General features: G+C 36.7%; 1 protein-coding gene across 1 annotated transcript in view; it reads right to left on the reverse strand.

The window, feature by feature from the left end:
- Positions 1 to 23,373, reverse strand: part of UQCC1 (ubiquinol-cytochrome c reductase complex assembly factor 1) — a 91,448-nt gene that overhangs the window by 53,266 nt on the left and 14,809 nt on the right. The window contains exons 3-5 of the mRNA XM_078057135.1: positions 13,491 to 13,586; positions 11,444 to 11,551; positions 4,200 to 4,272 (exon numbers count right to left, since the gene is read on the reverse strand). The gene's annotated coding sequence lies outside the window, so the exon portion shown is untranslated. The remainder of the gene's footprint in view (positions 1 to 4,199; positions 4,273 to 11,443; positions 11,552 to 13,490; positions 13,587 to 23,373) is intronic.

Here is a 23,373-nt window from a genome sequence, read left to right on the forward strand (position 1 = left end):
TTGGCTGCTTCTAAAGGACAATCTGTTCAATTGCTACCTCTACATCAAAGCTTCTCGGCAGCCTCCAGGAGCCTTTCCAATTCTCTCAGAGAGGGAATCAATTCTTGGGCTGGAAAGCACAGACAGACAGGCCAGCAGCTGGACTTGGGTCACAATTTTCCATTCCGGGGGTCGGCTCAGGGCTAATGATGGGAAAAGAGCTGGCATACTGACTCCCTGTACCCAGTGGAGTCAGAACAGAAACCCACAGGGTAAAGCCCTAAGAAACAAGACCACTGAATGTCTGACCATAAGCATCACAAAAACACAGCAGATCTTCAGCTCAATGAACTGTGTTTAAACACCTCAAAGTTAAAAGCTGTTATTGCCTTTTGTCAAGATCACACTCTTGCACCAATACACACTCATTGCGTTATTTTCTGAGGCTAGGTACTTTCTTCCTCAATACCAAGTTGGATAAAATTAAATAATTCATCACTGTTATGGAGTGGCAGTATTAACACAGTTGTTTGTTTAATGCAGGCTCTGGGGTCAGACCTCCCGATTCAAAACCCGGACTGTACCTCTTACTTGCTACGTGACTCTGGGTAAAGTTACTTAGCCTTCTCAGTGCCTCAGCTGTCTTCTCTGTAAAAATGGGGAGAACAAGAGAACTACCTTATAGGGATTCGTGAGGATTAAATGAGATAAGGCCTGTAAAATGTTTAGCAAAATGGTTAATATTTAATAGGTACTCAATAAATATTTACTATTGTTTCTCGGTGAATTATTTAAACACTAGGGTTTAAAATATCTTAAAATAGCTCACTATTTAAGACTGTGTCAATAAAATGATGAACCTCAATCACTGACTCAGAACTTATTCATTAAGGAGCCTCCTCTCCAAGGTATTAAGTCTCTTAAGAGCTAAAGACAAAGCAGTTTTCATACAGTACGGAATTTCAGTATGGAATTAAACACAAACTTTACTGATTGGCCCCATCTGTTCCAAAGTGTTCCTCATAACAGAACTGATCTCCAAAAGACCAGTTAGCAAACCACTGCAGGCTCACAGAGGTTATGCTCACTGATGCCACAAAAGACATACACCATCAGAACATCTTGGAAACAACAGGGGGCTGGCTGTTAATCTCAACAGTCAGAATGCCCACGGTCTAGGCCTCTGGATCAAGACCTCTGAACACGTTAGAGAGTCTCTAACTTGGGCATTTTACGGGGGCCCATCCAAGAGGCTACAGGCTTATTGTTTACTCACAAGCACACTGTGAGTAAACAACTCTTTCTTACACAATCTTCATGAATTAACACTGGCCTTACTTTTGTTGGAAGAGTAAGGATGACAGTGCTGAGCTACCTAAGCCTCTTTATCCTTTTTAAAAATTACTGAATGCTCAGGACTCTAAAAGTCAAGCCCTAAAATACCAAAAATCCAAGGGAGCAACAGCCACTTTAAAGGTATAATCTTGGGAAGTGATATATATATTCTCTTCTTTTATCCCAAACCTGCCTGGCCTACTCTTTAGGACCTTCCTTTAGAAGATGCAAGAAAGTCTCATTATTTCATAGATATTTATCTGCCTCCAAATGGTATTTTTCAAATTGGTTCCCTTTTTTATTCCTAGCCACAGTTCAGAACCACTTTGGTTTCATTTTAAAATTTATTCTACCCACAAATGACAAAGATCGACCACACTGGAGCATGATACAAATGAACAAGCTGTTAAGTCTAAAAAGCAATTCTTAAATTGAGTCTTAAAAAACCTTAAGCAAGAGTGGCATCACTGAAAAATATACTGCTTCCCCGGGTAACTACTTCAAAGGCCAAAGCTAGAACAAAGCTTACTGAGGTGAACATACTCTAATATACGTAAACATCAGTTTATAATACTAATAGAATGTCGCCTAGAGATAGTTCTTATTTAAAAACAATAACATACAAAAATATTAAAATGGATTATAATTTCTAATTTGCAATTACATTCTTTCACAGGCCATATGTTATAGTGGAAAAATTCCTGGCTTTTAAGCCAGACAACATAGGATCAAGCCTTAGCTAAGTAGCTATGGGAAATCACTTAGCTTCTTAAGTTTCAACTGTTTCTGAAAAGAAAATAAAAATGAAAACAAGAATACAAGTCCTTCCTATCCTACAAGGTTTTCTAACTCCTAAATGAGACAAATGTAAAAGCACACCATGTAAATGTGAATTATTAGCATATAATGGTAATAATTTGTATAAACTTTTATTTTTATAAGTAGATTACAACAGATTATACATTGAAAACATGATATGTTACCTTAAATATATAATAATAATCTCATTACTCAATCTATAATATTAACTCAAGGATCTTCAATAATGAGGACTGGCTAAGACAAAGATAACTAGTAAACATCATTTCAAAATAATTATAAATTTATGAGTTATTTATGGAATCAAATATTAAACAGATATCTGAGGATGAAGATTTAAAAAGATCTGATGAAAAATACTTAGGGACATGTATTCTAGAAATCACTTAAGAAAAATCCAGCTTCTTATGGGGCGCCTGGGTGGCTCAGTCATTAAGCGTCTGCCTTCGGCTCAGGTCATGATCCCAGGGTCCTGGCATGGAGCCCTGCATCAGGCTCCCTACTCTGCGGGAAGCCTGCTTCTCCCTCTCCCACTCCCCCTGCTTGTGTTCCCTCTCTCGCTGTGTCTCTCTCTGTCACATAAATAAATAAAATCTTTTAAAAAAGAAGAAAAAGAAAAATCCATCTTCTAATATTAATAGTTCCTTCATCTTTTTTTTTTTAAGATTTTATTTATTTATTTGACAGAGACAGAGATCACAGGTAGGTAGGCAGACAGGCAGGCAGAGGGAGAGGGAGAAGCAGACTCCCCGCTGAGCAGGGAGCCCGACATGGGGCTCAATCCCAGGACCCTGGGATCATGACCTGAGCTGAAGGCAGACGCTTAAACAACTGAGCCACCCAGGCGCTCCAATAGTTTCTTCATCAAATAGATAAAGAATAGTTTCTCCTTTCAGACTAATTTCTCCTAAAATGAGAAATTTTTAGAGATTAAAAGGAAGCAGGAAAGTTTACTTTTGTTCCCATGAATAAATAAGAAACAGAAGGTAGACACTAAATCAGGATTACAACTCAGTAGGGTATTTTAAGTTTCTAACATAACATCAATCTGCTGAAATTGTAAAATCACCAAAAGAACTTGCATTTGGTTTTAAAAAACCAAAATAGTGATTAAATAATCCAAACAGCATCTAGCTATCTTCCTTGTTATTAACATAATTCTATATAAATATTTGCTCTCCATGAAAAATATCAAGTATATACAGTTAAGTGTTTGTGGCTTGCAGGATAATGGCTGTTAACCACAGATGTGCAAAGCACACCTTTCTTTCCAAAATCTGTAGAACTAGGAACAGCTTAAACTTTCCCAGTTACTTTATAAGTACCTGCTTTAACTAACTTTATAACTAAATAGATTACAGCATCAAAATGAATACTATATTGATATAATCGACTGATAGTTGTGGTCTAAACCAGTAAAACCCTTTTGGAAAACAATTTATCAATGGGATATAAAAAATAAAATTATATATATACACACACACACACACACACACACACACACACATACCTTTTGACCCAATTATCCTTCAACAGAAATAAAACAATCATTAGGTATCAACCAAAACAATTAAAAACTAGAAATAAAAGAGGAATGATTGGCAAAAAGTTCATTTCACGTCAGAATGCTCAGTAAAACATCCAGAATGTAAACAGGATTTGTTTACTATGAGTACTCATATGTAAAAAGATGCATGTGTGGAAAAATGTCAAAGTACTAGACAAATTTTTAGGTTTCTTCTTTTTTCAAACTTGTTAAAATGTCTTATTTATAGGGTTTCTTGCCCTTGTTTATTCTATTAAAAGATAAAAATAAGCAGCTTTTATTACACACTCTGCACAGGAAAAATTGTTTCACTAATGACTCAAAACCGATACAGTCATAAAAATGAAAAATAGATTTTTTTTTTAAGATGTTATTTTTAAGTAATCTCTATACCCAACATGGGGCTCGAACTTACAACCCTAAAATCAAGAGTCACATGCTCTACCGACTGAGCCAACCAGGCGCCCCATGAAAAGTAGATTCATTTTCCTTTTCAGAACTATCAAAAACAGTAACTTACTTAGAAAGAATTCCTCGAAGTCAGTTTTCTCCACACAGCTAGTATACATGCGCAGGGCCGCAATCTTAATCTTCTAGACAAAAAAAATAAAACCAAACTCAAGATATGACCAAGTATGTTCTAGTGCTATTAGATGTAGGTCACAACATCTTCAACTAGGAGGATGAGTCCAAACCTATCTCTAGGCAAATTTAATAGCTAAACCAACATAGATTATTTCTTTCTTAAACCTAACCATTCACAAACTTCACACAATTTTCACATTTTATGATTTAGCATCAAAATATCAAAAAGATTTTTCCAATATTTAAATGAAATCTCTCCCTTAATTCAAACTCACTTCATCAGTGAAGGCTCTAAACCACTGTTCGGCATCACTCACATTAACTCTTTATATCCTGAAACCCCTTATATTAAAAAATTACCCATTCTTCTGACCAAAATCAAACACACCAAAAAAACCCCTCAATCTTTCAGCCTTACCTCAGAAGCACTACTATCTATTCTGTAAGTCTTTTTTATACCTTGGGGAAAGAGTTATTTTTTTCTATATTTTCCCTCGTTTTATAGTTTGCTGATTAAGAGAAGACTGTGCTTACAAATAAGAGTTTTTAATGAATGCAAAATATAGTAAAAGGATCAACATTTTACTATTCCCCAAAGCACTAAAGAATTCTCTTAGAATCTTGATCTGAGTGGTGGTTTTAATTTATTCACTGTACACTTAAGATCTGTATATTTTACTGTATGTATATTATGCCTCCATAAAAATAGATCTAAAAGTGAAAAATAAATTCTTTTAAAAGTTAAATTGTAGGTCTGAAGACCAACTCAGTGCTAAAGGAAGGAAGTATTCCTAGGGACTTTCAAAATATTTCTTTAAGGATACAATTAAATAAATTAGCCCATCCACAGAAGGCTTATAGCAGCTTATTTTTTCTTAAAGTGATAGAAAATTACAAACTCAAATATGCAGACTAAAAAAAATATGCAGAAACAGAATAAAATAGCAACTGAAGAAAAAACCATCTAGAATTTTAGTAAAGCTATGTTATTAAGGCTCAAAGTCACCAAAAATATACTATATCCAATACTACATAATGTTCATTTCTCAATACACTCTAGGGTCAAAACAGCAATGTCTCTTACGGGCAGAAGTACCCAAAATAAATTAAGGGATTATGTCTGTAATTTTAATTAAGATTTTTTTCTTTGCTAATTTGAGGTCTGTCATGTTTTCAAGTCTTTCAGAGTAAAGCTCATATAGGGGAAAACAGAATAAACATAACAACTGAAAAACAGATATATCTACATGGGAATAAATCAGCAAAAGACGCCAATTTAAACAAAACCTATGGTAAGACACTAAAAAAGAAGAGCAAATTAAACCTAAAAGCAAGCAGAAAGAATGATATAATAAAGAACAGAGATCAATAAAATTGGAAACAGAAAAATAGCAAAGAAAATCAAAGAAGCCAAAACCGGTTCCTCAATAATATCAGTAAAATTGATAAAACATTAATAGAACTGATCAAGGAAAAAAGAAAAAACAGAGAAGATAAAAATTAGCAGTATCAAGAATCAGAGAGGGTATCACAACATATCCTAATGATATTCATAGAATAATAAGGGACTATTATGAACACCTTTAGGACAACAGATGTGATTATTAGAGAAAATGGACAAATTCCTTGAAAAAACACAAATTACCAAAACTCCCTAGAATAAATAACATGAATAGTCCTATATCTATTAAAGAAATGGGATTTGTGATAAAAAAAAAAATCTTCTCCAAAGAAAACTCCACGCTCAATGGCATCACTAAACATCACTCAATGTTTCTCCCAAACATCTAAAGAAATGATACTAAATCTACATGAACTCTTTCAGAAAACAAGAGGGAAGAACACTTCCTAGCTCTTTCTATAAGGCCAGTATTACCCTGATATCAAAACCAAAGTCATTAGAAGAAAATAAAACTACAGAACCACAGCCTTCATGAATATAGATGCAAAAATCCTTAACAAAATATTGACAAATCAAATCCAGCAATATTTTAAAAGGACAATAAATCACAACCAACTGGGATTTATCCCTGGAATGCAAAGCTGATTCAACATTAACAAATCAACTGGTGTGATTCACCGTATCAGCAGGCTAAAAAAGAAGCCTGCTGTTAACTTTGTTAACACCTGCAGCTCTAGGAAGTACTTGACACAGAACACATTTTGGGAAGTACTGGTCTGTACCATCATCAAACTAACGATATCCTCATATTGTTATGCTAATGATTTCGCTTTGACCAGCCTATTTCTATGCTTGAGACAGGAAGTTTAGGACATCTATTAGCTCTTCACTTCAGTCAACAAATAGTTTATTGCGTACCTAACTCAAGTACCTGATGTGGATCTGGATGTTGGGAATAGAGCAGTAAACAAAGAAGTCAAAAACTCCTGCTTTCATGAAGCCTACTGCCTACCTCAACTATAGACACATGGATAAATTTTTTTTTTTTGCCTGTAAACATAGAAGAAGACACTCAACTTTATTAGTAACCAGAGGAATGCAAATTAAATCAAAAATACCATTTCACACCATCTAATTGGTAAACATTAAACCGTTTCACAGTATCAAGTGTTGGAAATGATACTAAACCTTAAAACCCTAGCTGATGGACATACAAACTGATAAAACAACTGATGATTATAATTTAATACAGTTAAAAATATTCATAGACTAGTACCCAGTAATTCCATCTCTCTCTCAAGAAACTCCTGCACAATTTAAAAGGTACTGTCATTATGAAAAAGCTAAAACAGCTTTCTTTGGTAGAGGAATAGTTAAGCTGTAGTTTAATTATATAATGTGAAGCTATTAAGCAGTGGAAATGAAAAAAATCAGATCTCCACTCAAAAACATAATGTTGACTAATAAAAACAGGTTGAAAAGTGAGATACCACTTATATAGTTTTTATGAATACAATACATAATAGTATATATGTTGTTTATGGATAATATATGAGTGGTAAAAGAACAAAAATGTACAAGGGGATGACAAAAATCAACTTTAGAACAGTAATTACCTTGGTGGAGAAAGAGAAGAAAGGAGAAATGGGCTGGTTTATTTTCTGTAAAAGTTTATCTTGGAAAAAATAAAACTAAAGCAAATATGGCAAAATAATATCTGTCAAATATGGGTAGTGGTATATAAATGTCAACACATTTACAATTTTAAGTAAAATTCCTAATGGCTTGGATTTTTTTCTCTAACTCCACAGTTTCCTTCAGATTCTCATATAGAGAGTTCTCTAGGTTCATAATTAATCATTCTGCCTGAGAAAGGCAGATTTGCCACCAAGACCCAAATCTTCCCTTGAGAAGGTTTTCCCCCACAACATGTTCATGAAGAAAGCCTTCATTACAAATAATGAAGACTTCACCAGACTGGCCAGTTATTTATACACTGCTCATAATGTGGCAATCAGGAGCATTTTATAGTTCCTCACTTTTCCTGCAGTGAAGCCAAGCCTTTATACTTGGGTGAGCCATTTTCCTGGACAAATGTCTAAAGCAAGTCCCCTAAGACCATCACAGAGGGACTGGAAATAACAACTTGGGGAATGAATTTCTTCCAAGATTCATGCATTAATATAAGCTAAAGAGGTAGGTGGACTAAATTCCACCCAGTCAATACAAATTGTTCTGGTTCTCAAAAGACTTCATGTTTATTTCATTCTAACTCTGGAAGACTTCATCAGTGTCCCTGATGAAAACACAAGCACCTCAGACAGCTTTAAGAAATGAAAATCAGGGGCGCCTGGGTGGCTCAGTTGGTTAAGTGACTGCCTTCGGCTCAGGTCATGATCCCGGAGTCCTGGGATCGAGCCCCACATTGGGCTCCTGGCTCGGCGGGGAGCCTGTTTCTCCCTCTGACCCTATCCCCTCTCATGCTGTTTCTCTCTCTCTCTCAAATAAATAAATAAATAAAATCTTTTAAAAAAAAAGAAAGAAATGAAAATCAGCTCTCCCACTGACTGATGCATCTTGTGCCATCTTACAAGATGAAAAATGAATGCAATAAAAGGTTTGCCCTAACAGCTGTGTGAGAGTTGGAAGGGCTTTGAAGTCATTTGAACCTTCTATTCTGTACTGGAATTCCTTCTACAGCATTCTTGATTCATAGTCAACCATCTGGGCCACTGTTGAAACAAGTCCAATGACCTTGGGAGGTTACCTATCCCCCTGAAGGAGAGTTCTTGTTAGATTTTTGTTTTATGAATGTAAATCTGCTTCATGTAACATTCATGAAATATCCACCGCCCAGTGGAATACTTTAGTTAGATTAAGTCTCTTTATTTTTTATTTTTTTATTTTTTTAAATACCCGAGAAGAACCATCATGTCCTCTCTTTTCCAGGGTAAGCATCCCTATTTCCTTCAACCACTCTTCATCCAACACGGTTCCTGAAGCCTTCACAAGGCTCACTACCCACTTTTTTTTTTAAGATTTTATTTATTTATTTGAGAGAGAGAGACAGATAGTGAGACAGTGAGAGAGAGCACAAGCGGGAAGGAGAGGGAGAAGCAGGCTCCCGCCAAGCAGGGAGTCTGACATAGGGCTCGATCCCAGGATCCTGGGATCATGACCTGAGCCAAAGGCAGACGCTTAACTGACTGAGCCACCCAGGCGCCCCATCACTGCCCACTTCTGAATGCATTCCAGTTTGATAGTATCCTTCAGAACAGAAATAATTTTTTGGCTTTATGCTAATCTGGAAACTGCCTATTCTATGACATGTGACTGAACCTGGGAAATGTTGTCCTTGTCTTACCTGGTATTGCTACATAAAGATAATGGAAAAGAATGATTATTTCAGGACAAACAGGTAAGAAAAAGCTACATTTAAATTCCTAAATATGAATCTAGAAGAAAAATGAAACTACATATGAAAATGTTACAGAAAAAAATGGAGGAAAGATGGTTGATACTGCTGATGTCAAGCAGATATTTTACTCCCTAATGAAAGACATGTGGAAACACAAAACTCAAAGATCTTTCCAGTGCAATCCAATCCAAGCGTCTAGTCAAAGATAACTAAGTCAACACTTACTGAAAAAGGCTTGCAATCTTTCTTTCCATGTTTCTATCTATCTATCTGTCTATCTATTTATTTGAAAGAGAGAGAGAGCAGCAGAGGGAGAGAATCAGACTCTCCGCTAAGCAGGGAGCCCAACGTGGGACTCAATCCCAGGACCCCAGGACCATGACCCGAGCTGAAGGCAGAAGCTTAACCGACTGAGCCACCCAGGCACCCAGGGCTTGCAATCTTTCAAAATGGAAAGTTATACCTATGTTTTCCCACCCAAATTATACTAGAATGTCATACTTTGATGTTTTGATATCACAAATTAAAAAATGAAGGTTACAGAAAGTAGACACTGCCACATCACAAAGCCTTTTAAAATGCAAATATTAGGTACTTAGCTGAGGTCACAAAGGAACCAAGAAAAATCAAAGGCTAACTTAAACTACAACAGTGAAGAAATTTTCCTGATGATTTAGTAATCCTCCAAATGGTAGCCAACTTTCCCTTTGGAATCATAAAAAAACAGACTAGACAAAGCAATGGTAGCAACCAAGTGGAACTCAACCATCAAGAAATGAATAAAACAGGGACGCCTGGGTGGCTCAGTCGGTTAAGCGGCTGCCTTCGGCCCAGGTCATGATCCCAGGGTCCTGGGATCGAGTCCCACATCGGGCTCCTTGCTCAGCAGGGAACCTGCTTCTCCCTCTCTCTCCCTCTGCTTGTGCTCTCTCTGTCAAATAAATAAAATCTTTAAAAAAATAAAAAATAAAAAATAAATAAATAAATAAAAGAAATGAATAAAACAGTACATTTTTCCCTTTTTTTTCTTTCTGCTCTCACTTCCCTTTTCTTTTAATTAATTTCTAATTTTCAAACAAAACACATATTTTAAGTTTTTGAATCCAAATGCCATAATCACAAATCTTTTTTCCATAAAAGATTCTTGTTAAACACATTACCAAATATACCAATGATTATCATTTGCCAAAAGATTAAGATGTAAAAAAGATAACTTTAATGAATATAACTAATATTTCGCTGATGATTAAGAAGGCACTTCATAATCTTAGGGTCTCAAGAACATCATTATTACCTAGTATATGTGTTATCTTCTATACTTTTCAAAGCCCCTTAAAAACAAAATGTTTGTGGAATCACCATTTGCTTTCCAGAATTTATGTAAAAAAGAGATTATAGGGAAAAGCCTATACTTGCTGCAGTGAGAATTGTTAGGAAGAGAACCAGACCTTGCAAGGAGAAACTACAAGTAAAGTCTGTAATAAAATTGAAATTCTAATTTGAATCCATCCTGTTAAAATGGCATAACTGGCATTATTTGATCATTTGGGGCAAAGCTATGATGTTTTCTAGAAAAGTCCTCCCTACTGCTTTGTGTTGACTTGCTTTGATTAACATATAACTTATGACTGATTAGACTTATCCAACATTGTAGCAACCTTGAGAAGTATTAAAAGGCACTTCTGCTATAAAGTTAGAGAGAAATGCTAGCACCAGGAGATAACTGGGCTAATATTTTATTACTTTAATTGGTTAGAGGCATTGTTATAAAAACCCAGGGGCAAATATGCACCTGATGCAGAGAAGACATTCATGAATTTATAGCAAATAATGTGCTAGGCCAAGACTTGACTAGGAATGACATAGCTAGCAAATATCCCTCCATAGTAAGAATTATGATTAATTACAGAATTAATTACTTTAAAAATGCTTATTAGTAAAATTTTAACAAAAGTCACCATAATGACCTAGTGAAAAAAAATCATTTATGAATATGGATTCATCAAAGAGTAATATTTCTTAAGAATGCAACCCATCCGAACATTTGGCCCATCTACTTCCTTAGAACTCATTTGTATGGCCTATCATGTAGCAAGAGCCTGGAAAGCCCAGTCTTATTGGCTTGACTTGTCCTGAGATACTTCTAAGGAATCAGGTTAAGGGAACAAAGTATTCCAGATCCACATATTACATAGATTTGACTCAGAATGGGGGCCGGGGGGAGGGACAACACATTTCGAAGCTCTCAAAATAATGTATGAATTTCACAAAAGCAAAGCAGAAGCTTTACAAAAAACCTATGAGGAGCAGAAGGCCCAAAGCCCAAAAAGAAAATGAGAAGAATTTAAAAAGAATTTACCCATTTACTGTATTTCAAAGGTCCTGTAAATCCCATGGCTTCTATTATCTTCGTGAAGGCACCAACCTTCTCCTCAACAGGCTGTGGGGAATCCTTGGTAGTAGAAAGCTATTTCATCAAAAAGAAGGGGACAAAATTAGTTGCAAGATAATTTTTTAAAAAGATTTATTTGGGGCGCCTGGGTGGCTCAGTTGGTTAAGCGTCTGCCTTCAGCTCAGGTCATGATCTCAGGGTCCTGGGATTGTGTCTCGCATCGGGCTCCCTGCTCCACGGAGAGCCTGCTTCTCCCTCTCCCTCTGCCTGCTTCTCCCTCTGCTTCTTTCTCTGTCAAATAAATAAATAAATAAAATCTTTAAAATAAAAATGAAAAGATTTATTTATTTATTTGGGGGGGCAGAGGGAGAAAAAGTCTTTTTTTTTGGAGAGAAAGAGCACGAGCAGGGGGAGGGGCAGAGGTAGAGGGAGAAGCAGACTCCCCATTGAGCAGGGAGCCCCACAAGGGGCTCGATCCCAGAACCCTGTAATTATGACCTGAGCTGAAGCCAGATGCTTAACCAACTGAGCCACCCAGGTGCCCCCAGAGAGAAAGTCTTAAGCAGACTCCTCGCTGAGCATGGAGCCTGACGTGGGGCTCTATCTCACCACCCTGAGGATCACTACCTGAGCCAGAACGAAGAGCCGGATGCGTAACCAACTGCGCCACCGAGCACCCCACAAAAGAATTTTTTAAAAAAGAATGCTTTTGTTTCTTATTAGATCTAAGGGTATTTTTTATTGCTTAGATTTTTTTTTTCACCTAGAATTTTTAATTCTCATTTTTCTGGGCATCTTATCACTCAGTGCAAATACATCTGGAACTCTAATAGGTATCCTTCAAATTTCAGAGCCACCTCACTGCCTATATGCCTATGAACCCATGTTGAGGAAATGACAGATTTGAGCTATCAGAATAAAAGTTCTATGGAAAAGAGTACTTTTAAAAGGAAATCTTGACCCGCATCTCTCAAAGAAGAATTCTGAGAAGAGGAATGCTCTGTGTTTTTAACATAACAGGAAAAGGAAAGAAAACTCCTGTCTGAAAGCAGTCAAAAGTCATTCAAAATCATAATCAACCAAAGCAAGCACTGAATAAATGTTCCTAAACTTGTATTTTTTATTATAACACATAAACTTGCAAATAAACTCCAAGAAAAACCTATTCTAACGCTAAGCCTCTCCAAATGAAGGCAGGCTATATAATCAATAAGAAATTCTCCAAAAGTTAATTACTTTAAACACATATGTTTTAACATATAAAAATCTTTACATTACTTTTAACATATAAAAAATCCGTAACAACTTTTTTCTCTAAAGTGTTTTCCAAGCAAGGCAGTACAACAGAAGAAATACAGGACACAGGATCAGAAGCTTTAGGTTCAAATATTCAGTTGAGGTTTTAGGATACAAACAATTCGGGGCACCTGGGTGGCTCAGTCGTTAGGCGTCTGCCTTCGGCTCAGGTCATGATCCCAGCGTCCTGGGATCGGGCCCCGCATCAGGCTCCCTGCTCCGTGGGAGGCCTGCTTCTCCCTCTCCAACTCCCCCTGCTTGTGTCCCCTCTCTCGCTGAGTCTCTCTCTGTCAAATAAATAAATAAATAAAATCTAAAAAAAAAAAATGGATACAAACAATTCCTATCCTTGTGACCTCGGGCAAGTCACTTCACTTCCATGAACCTCACCTTCTGCATTCAATAAAATTCCTTGCTTCGGGGCCCCTGGGTGGCTCAGTTGGTTAAGCGACTGCCTTCGGCTCAGGTCATGATCCTGGAGTCCCTGAATCGAGTCCCGCATCGGGCTCCCTGCTCGGCAGGGAGTCTGCTTCGCCCTCTGACCCTATCCCCTCTCATGTGTTCTCTCTCTCTCTTTCTCTCTCTCTCAAATAAATAAATAAAATCTTTAAAAAAAAAAAAATTCCTTGCTTCATCCAGCTAACAATTTTGCTGAGGTTCAAATAAGAACACCTGTGTGAAAGCAGTCTATAATGTAGAAAACACTAATAATTCTCACCTTATTTGTGGTGTGATACTTCCTCCCCCACTGAACATCTATCCCAGGAATCTGTTCTGATCCACCACATTCTAGGGACTGGCTCATCTGAGGCCACTGGGGGATTAAAAAAAAACAGATGTAAGCAACAGAGAGCATTACTCTGAGTAGAGCTGCTTCAAAGTAAACACTATAGAATCTTTCCAGCTTTGCTTAACCTAGTTCCTGGTGATCTGATCACTAAAAGAATCCAAGATGGGCACCTAAAATTGTGTCTGGTATGCAGTAGGTACTCAATAAACATCTGTTGGATACCTGAATAAATAAAAGGATTCGGTCCTGGAAACCTGGAACTAAATAAATCTGAGTCAACTCTAAGAACTAGAATTGCAATAAAGACCTACCTAAACATTGGCAGCAGTGTGGTATAAGGGAGGAAAAAAAAGACTCTTAACAGTCAATTTTAAGTTTAAAGCCTGCTTCTGCCACATATAAGCTGGGTGGCCATGAGCAACTTACCGAACCTCAGTTGTAGGGAGGACTGAAGAAGATAACACATGTAAAGTACCTTTCACAAAATACTCAATAAACAGAAGCTTCCATCCTCACCATAATCACCAACATCATTGTTGTTCAGATCAGAATTGCCTTCCTTTTATGTTCCCATTGCACTTGAATGTACTTTGGTAATAAAACAGCCATTATTTACAATTTTCATGTGCCACGTACTATGCTAAGTGCCTTACATATATTGCCTTCTTTAATACTCACCATAACACTATTAGGTTGGTATTAAAATCAAGACCAATAAACATAGTTTTGAAAATAAATTCCCAAGGGAAAAAATTTCATGTAAGAGAGCCTCACTGTAGCATTATTCACAAGAGTGAAAACTGGGGAGGGGGGGAAGGGAGTCCAATAAGATGGTTAAATTACAGTAAAGTCACTCAATGGAAAATCAGATAGTCATTGAGATTTTTTTAATACACTTTATTTTTTAAAACCATTTTATGTTCACAGCAATGCTGAGCAGGAAGTACAGAGAACTCCCATAAACCCCTTCTTCATACACTCACATCCTCCAATATCAACATTCCCCAGCAGAACAGGACATTTCTTACAATAGATGAACCTACCCTGACACATCATTATCACCCAAAGTCCATAGTTTACATTAAAGCTCATTATTCTGGCAACATGAAAACACTTAAATGTATAAAATTATAGGTAAAAACATGAATGCATATGGGCATCTCTAGAAACATACAGAAATTAAAGAGTTATTTTGTTAAGGTAGTAGAATTATGGATGAATTTAGGAATAGTTTCCAAATTCTCAGTAATGTTCTATTACCTTTACTAAAAAGGGGTGAGGGAGCAGAAGGAGGGTTACCCCTTCAATTCTGGTTTATTCCAAGAAGAGAGGGAAAACATGAAATGAAAATGATTTTTTTCTTTAATCCTAATGAGGGAAAAACAGAATTTCTAATTTAGAGTTACCATGTACTTTTCTTTCCAAATAAGGATATTAAAAAATTAGTTAGGATTTTCCTTGTCAGTCCCAAGGACACTTACACTTTAATTCATAGGTATTAAGGAGGCTTTGTAAAACAGACTAAACACAGAACACCTCCCATTACACTACATACATCAATATAATGGTTTATCTAGAACACAAAGCACTCAAACAGGTTCAAAGAACAACCAGCAACAATTTCAACTAGCTGTGCTTTGGCACAAATTCTCTTTTACTAGATTACATGATCCTTCTCTTCTCCCATAGCTCCAGGAGTAACCAATGGATTCCTGTGTGATTGTCTCACCAACTGCTATATTTCTGTCCTACCATTATTCATGAGTTAACATTTAACACTCTTTGAAATACTGAAGTAACTAGGTATATAGTACCAAGAACACCACCTAGTTTCCCCATACCTACACATATCTATAAATATACACATTTACTATTTGTTGTTCTTGCCCCCCAAAAAAGATTCCCTTGACCTTTAAAGACATCAATTTTTCCTTTCTTTAAAATGAAAAGATACCAATAAACAACTTTTTGTAAAAGAAAAAAAAATACCCTGAAATACTCAAATGTCACTTTTTCAAAGAGGCCTTCTCTGACCATTTTATCTAAAACAGTTTCTTATCATCCCATTATTCTCTATCACAGCAGTAGCCTGTTCATTTCATTCATGGTACTCATTATAATGTACAATTATATATTTATGAAACTTGCTTATTTTCTATCACCACTACCAAAAAGAACCATGAGGGTAGAAACCAGGCATATTACCAGAATCAAATACAGTGTGTTAGATATGGGAAACACTCAAATATTTGTTGAATGAACAAACCCAACCACTTATATGGTTATTTCTTATTATTTCCTCTGTCCTTAATTATATACACGCTATGTATACATGCTTCATTCACCCAAACTTTATTAAACGCCCACAATATGCAAGCCTTTGCGTGAGGTTTTAGGATACAAACAATTCCTATCCTCAAGCAGCTCATAGTCTTACGGAGAACAGAAAGAAGACTCACTACACAAGAACCGGAACCAAATATCACATTTTAAAATGGTTAAAGGGGTGCCTGGGTGGCTCAGTCAGTTAAACATCCAACTCTTGATCAGCTCACGTCATGATCTCAGAGTCATGGGATCAAGCCCCGCATCGGGACTCGGCATTCAGTGGGAGTCTGCTGGAGATTCTCTCTCTCCCTCTCCCTCTGCCCCTCCCCTTGTTTATGCTCTCTCTCTCTCGCTCGCTCATAAATAAATCTTAAAAAAATAAAAATAAATAAAATGGTTAAAGATCATGTACCCCCCCACACACACACATACACAGAAGTGTTAGCGAAGAGGCAGAGCAACCAGAACTCTCATACATTGCTGGTGGGAGTGTAAAATGGTACAATCACTTCGGAAAATTACTTGGCGGTATCTACATAAGCTGAATGTATGCACATTCTATAAAACTCAGCAATTCCACTTCTAAGTATATACACCAACAGAAAAGTGTACATATGTTTACCAAAAACCATTTTTAAGAATGTTCATAGCAAAAAAAAAAAAAAAAAGAATGTTCATAGCAGCACTATTATTAACAGCTCAAATTGGAAACAATATAAATCCCATCAATAGATACGTAAATGAGTCATGGTATATTTATATAATAAAATGCTACACAACAATAATAATGAATAAACTATTACTACACAAAGCAATACTGATGAAGCAGACATACTGTACATACAGAGTACATACTGTATGTTTAAAAGGCAAAACTATTTTATGATATTCAAAGTGAAGACTGCGGTTAACCTTGGCTATGGGTAGTGATTGGGGGCTCAAGGAGCTTCCTGGGTTCTATTTCTTGATCTGGGTGCTGGTTAGTTCACTTTGTAATGATTCATTGACCTGTACACTTACGATTTATGCCTTATCTATATTTTTATTATACTTCAATAAAATGTACAAAAATGCTTAAAGGTGTGTAATAAACAGTGTAAGCTATAGAAATTTGGAGGGGAAAAGAATTGCATAGTCATCCAAAAAGATTTCACAAAGAAGCCTTAAGAAGTGGGCAGAATAGAGAAGGTAAGAAGTCAAAGTGGAGGAAGCACAGTAGAATAGAAAAGCACAGAAGCAGAACAACCAGCTCTGCTTGTCATAAATTTGTTTTGAGAACCAAATAAAACAGTGTACATGAAAAAATAAGCAAGCTATAAGGCATAACATAAATGCAAAGACCTATTCCAGACAACTCCAATGATAAGCTCTTTTGCAGGCAGCCCCTCATTAAAATAAATATAAGATTTGACCCTTATTTTTTTCTTTTGCTTTCAGAAAGGCTCTGAAAGTAAAGAGACCTCCCTGATCTGAAAGAAAGAAAGAGGGAGGAAGGGAAGGGAGGGGCGGGGTGGGGAAGGGAAGAGAAAGGAAAAAAGAAAAAAGGAAGAAAAGGAAGGAAGGAAGGAAGGACTCCAGCAATTCGGGAATATCACAGTGTACCTAATTGATCCTTTTAGCAAAACTATAAGCTCTCCCAGGGCACAGTCTATCTTATACTTCTTTTATCTTCCATCCATTGCTCAATATCATTCTGGGCATGGAGTCAGCACTCAATAAAACTTAGGTGGATTTTTTTCCAATGGTTTTTGTTGTTGTTGTTGTTGTGTTTGCTTGTTTGTTTTTTTAAATAGAAGGATAATCTGGAGAAGGTCCAGAAAAGAACCACAGGAATGATCAAAGAGATGAATAAAAAGTCCTAGTGGAAAGGTTAAAATGAATTGAGGCTGTTGAGCTTGGAGAAAAAGCAACTGAAGAACTAAGGAGTAACTCAGAATAACAACAGTTGAGCTGGAAAAAATCTCATAGATCTAAGTCCAACCTTTTCATTTCACAGATGAGGAAACTAAGACCCAGGGAAAGCTTGCAACTTGAGGTAGTTTTAGGACAATTTTTTTTTTTTTAAGTTTCAATTTATACAGTGAGGATAAAACTTACCCAAGTAGCATGAACATACAGACAGCAAAAAAAACAGCAATTACAATTTACTGAAGATCTCCTATATACCCTGCACCTATATGCTTGACATTTTACTTAAATTATCTCACAACAACTCTACAAAGTTGATACTATTTTCTCCCATTTTAGAAATGAGGACACTAGGGGCGCCTGGGTGGCTCAGTCATTAAGCGTCTGCCTTCGACTCAGGTCGTGATCCCAGGGTCCTGGGATCGAGCCCCACATCGGGCTCCCTGCTCCTCCCTCTCCCACTCCCCCTGCTTGCATTCCCTCTCTCGCTGTGTCTCTCTCCGTCAAATAAATAAATAAAATCTTAAAAAAAAAAAAAAAAAAAGAAATGAGGACACTAAGGCCCAAAGAAGAAAAGTTCACTGAGGGATTAAACATATATTCAGAGCTATCTTCTTTCCCCTATATCAAGCTGCTTTCAAAAACTTAAGTAGAGGTCAATGACATATGGTCTGCACACTGAACACAAATATCTTAATTTCTAAACACACCAAATACCATTCTCCAGTTAAAGGAACCAGGGCTCCTTAAAGAAATTGCTGAATCTAGGGCTAAAGGAAAGAAAATACAACATGAACTTGAAACATCTTGTGGTGCTAGGAAACAAAGAATGTTCAAAAATGATGAAAGCATGTAGAAAGGAACTTGAAGGAGTTCCTAAGAGCCAAACCTGGGACAATTTGATCAACAAAATTAATAATATGCAAGATGAATTACAACTCATAGAGGGAAATAAATATCCATGAGCTCATACTGATATAAATAATTGAATAAATAAATGGAGAAGTAACAACTCTTCCTAACAGTAGAATTCCAAGCATAAATATAATAGTCATGATGGAAATAGAAAATCATCATTATACAAACACCACAGTAATGATTATTGCAGTCAAGAACCATCAATAGAATTACCACATAATGCAGTAATCTCACTTCTGGGTATACATCCAAAAGAATTTAAAGCAAGACCTTGAAGAGATATTTGCACACTATATCACTGCAACATTATTCACAATAGCCAAGATGTGGAAGCAACCCAAATGTCCATCAAAATGGATAAAGCAAATGTGGTATATACATACAATGGAAAATTACACAGCCTTTAAAAAGTGAAATCCTGTCACATGCTACAATATGGATGAACCTTAAGGACATTATGCTAAGCAACATAAGTCACAAAGGGACAAATACTATATGATTCCACTCATATGTAGTATCCAAAATAGTCTAAATCATAGAAACAGAAAGTAGAAATGTGGTTGCCAGAGGTGGGGTGGGGTGAATTAGTGTTTAATGGGTATAGAATTTCATTTTAGCAAGATGAAAAAGTTCTAGAGATCTATTGTACAACAATGTGAATATACGGGGCGCCTGGGTGGCTCAGTCGTTAAGCACCTGTCTTCGGCTCGGGTCATGGTCCCAGGTTCCTGGGATTGAGCCCAGCATCGGGCTCCCCGCTCCAGCGGGAAGCCTGCTTCTCCCTCTCCCACTCCCCCTGCTTGTGTTCCCTCTCTCTCTGTGTCTCTCTCTATCAAATAAATAAATAAAATCTTTTAAAAAAATAAAAACAATGTGAATATACTTTACACTACTAAACTATATACATAAAAATGGTTAACATAGTAAATTTAATGCTATGTGTTTTTTCTAACTACAACTTTTATTTATTTATTAATACTTTTATTAATACAACTTTTATTTATTTATTTATTTATTTATTTATTTATTTATTTATTATTTTAAAAGTAGGGGTGCTAACAACTGAGCCACCTAGGCGCCCCTACTTTTAAAATAATTAATTAATTAATATTATATATCTTAAAAAAAGAACCACTGGTGGGTGTTAAAAGTAGTGAGCAGAAGTATGCTGAGAAACAGGATATCTGCATAGATTCTAAGTATCTTCTCACAAGGTACTTATTAATTACAAAGGGGAAAATAGTAAGTTTATAGTAGGGAAACCTGACAGACACCAATTTAATAATCAAGTAATCAAAGTTAACATCACCAGTAACAATACATATTGGCATCATACATCCCCTGTAATTATGCACTGAGAAGGGAACATCACTTTAGCCAAAACTGCATAACCTAATTATAAGAAAATATTAAACAAACTCAAATTGAAGAACCAAAAAAAGGACATTAGTGGAAAAAAGACTGGTAAAATTGGACTAAGTTACATGGATTAGTTAATAGTATTATATCAGTGTTAATTTCCTAGTTTCAATAATTGCACTATGGCTATAGAAGATATTACCATTAGAGAAAACTGGGCGAAAGGTATATGGGAACCCTACTGTTTTTACAATTTTTCTGTAAGTATAATTTATTTCAAAATTTAAAAGAGTTTTTATTGTTTGGGGTTTTTTTTTAAGATTTTTTATTTATTTGACACAGACAGAGTGGGAGAGAGGGAGAGAGCACAAGCAGGGGCAGCAGCAGGCAGGGGAGAAGCAGGCTCCCCACTGAGCAGGGAGCCCGACGTAGGGCTCGATCCCAGGACTCTGGGATCATGACCTGAGCCAAAGGCAGACGCTTAACCGACTGAGCCACCCAGGCGCCCTGTTTCGTTTTTTTTTTTTTTAAGATTTATTTATTTATTTATTTGAGAGAGAGCAGAATGAGTGAGAACATAGTGGGGGGCAGAGGCAGAGGGAGACAAAGAAGCAGGCTCCCTGCTCAGCAGGGAGCCCGACACGGGGCTCAATCCCAGGACCCCAGGATCACGACCTGAGCCAAAGGCAGACTCTTAACCTACTGAGCCACCCAGGTGCCCCTAAAAAAAATGTTTTTAAAGTAGACTCATCAAAGTATGACAGAACTTCAAAAGGTTATTTAGGAAAGACAGAGATGAGAATACAATGTCCCTAGCTTTTTGAAAATGGTAACAGGATTATAGCATTGGACATTACTTTGGAGATCATCTGATACTATCACTCAACCAATGAAGAATTCTTTTATGTCATGCCCTTAACATATAGTCTTTCAATCATTGCCTGAATACTTCCAGTAACAGGAAATTTACTATGTCAAAATGCAGGGGCGCCTGGGTGGCTCAGATGATTAAGCGTCTGCCTTCGGCTCAGGCCATGATTCCAGGGTCCTGGGATCAAGCCCCACGTCGGGCTCCTGGCTCAGTGGGGAGCCTGCTTCTCCCTCTCCCTCTGCCTCTCTCCCTGCTCATGCTCTCTCTCTCTCTGTATCTCTGTGTCTCAAATGAATAAATAAAATCTTAAAAAAAAAAAAAAATGCAGGCCACACATTCCATGACCCCACAATTCTAATTAACACAAAGTTCTTCTCCATTCTGAGCTAAATCTGTCTCCCTGTCAGACATGTACCTGAGGAAAACCAGAGTTCCAACCAGGGGTCCCCAAAGTGGGAAAATGTGTCAATGAGGCACATTTTGTCAATACGACAAAATGTCCAGTTTATTTACATTGGCTAAAATTACATCTTGTCAGCATGAGATAAGCCACCCTAAGTTATTTACATGGATGATTTGCTTTAATGCTGTCCCAGAACCTAATATGGTACCTGGTACATATTAGGTACTCAAGAAATGTTTATTGATTCACAGAACAAGGCACAAGTCTGAGTCACATGATGAGTTTCCCCCTCCACCACCTATGTATGCACAAAAACAAATGACTTAGAACTCTATGATAAATTCCATTAAAAGTTTCCAATGCATAAATGCATAAAACACACCCCAACTCTGAAAAGAAATAGCTGCATGACTACACAAAGTAGAATGCCTCCTCTGTACAGACATATTCTTTACTCATTCAACATATATTTAGTGCCTACTCTGGGCCAGGGTGAGTGAGAAGCCTAGGAAGTACAGGCACAAACAAAACGTCCTCAGAAGGGCACGGCTTGAGGCGCCTGGGTGACTCAGTCGGTTAAGCGTCTGCCTTCAGCTCAGGTCATGATCCCGGGGTCCTGGGATCGAGTCCCACATCTGGCTCTCTGCTCAGTGGGGAGTCTGCTTCTCCCTCTCCCTCTGTGATCTCTCTCACTTTTGCTCTGTCTCAAATAAATAAATAAAATCTTAAAAAAAAAAAAAAGAAGGGCAAGGCTTACATACTACTTAGAGGGAATTACACTATTTTAAATCATTTTGGTATAGTATATTTACATAAATTATGTAACACAATTTTATATCAAAAATATTTTTAATTGCATCAAATATGAAAAAGAAGTTAGTGGCTACAGAAGGAATTCATATAAATTAGTAAGAAAAATAAATTCCCATAGATAAATGGAGAAATGATACAAGCTTATGATTTTTACAAACTAGAATATGACTGATAAACATAGAAAAATGTTTAGCCCTGACAGATAAACAGAGAAATACAAAGCAAAACAAGGTGGGGGGGAGCACCTGGGTGGCTCAGTCGTTAAGTATCTGCCTTCGGCTCAAGTCATGGTCCCAGGGTCCTGGGATCAAGCCCCACATCGGGCTCCCTGCTCCGTGGGAAGCCTGCTTCTCCCTCTCCCACTCCCCCTGTTTGTGTTCCCTCTCTCTCTGTGTCTCTGTCAAAGAAGTAAAATCTTTAAAAAAAAACAAAAAACAAAGCAAAACAAGGTAACATTTTCTACCCAGTTAATTTTTTTTAAAACACCCAATTCAGAGGAGTTAATAATGAAAGACTAGTTATATATACATTGCTGGTGGCACTATAAATTAAAACAACCTTATGGAGAGAGAAACTGCTCATGCTCATTGACCCAGGGTATACCCTCCTAGTAACTTATCTTTAATAAATAATTAAAAATTTTAAAAACTATATATCAAGAAAATGGTAACTATATTAAAGCCTATAATGGCAAAAAAATATTGGAAATAATTTTAGTATCAAACAAAGCCTAAGTCAATAGAATAACACGTAGCCATTAAAAAATTTAATTATGCAATCTATCTAACATGAATAATGTCTGCTCTAATAAGTGAAAACGCACCAGAAAAAAAAATTCTGTGGATATTTGTTAAGGTATCTAAGGAAAAAATTAGTACACACACACACACATAAGGACTGGAAAAAAAACCAGCAGATGTTTTCACGTTTGAGGTCATGGATGATTTTTATTTCCTTTATTACTAAATTATTTGTATAATTAACAAAAATCAGGAGAAAAAACTCTCAAGGAGGGTCCAAGGTAATGAATCATGTGGTCAGTGGTAAACTAAGGCCTCAAATAATTGTTCCTTTGGATTTTGTGTTCATAAAAAGAAAAAGAAAAAAAAAAAGGAAGAAACATTTCTTACCCCAAGTAAAAGTGGCACAATGTGGCTACAAAAAGAAAACTGAAGTTAACTCTGAGACGAATATCTGGAAACATTCCCAAC

This window comes from Halichoerus grypus, chromosome 10, assembly GCF_964656455.1.
Source record: "Halichoerus grypus chromosome 10, mHalGry1.hap1.1, whole genome shotgun sequence".
Lineage (NCBI taxonomy): Eukaryota > Metazoa > Chordata > Mammalia > Carnivora > Phocidae > Halichoerus > Halichoerus grypus.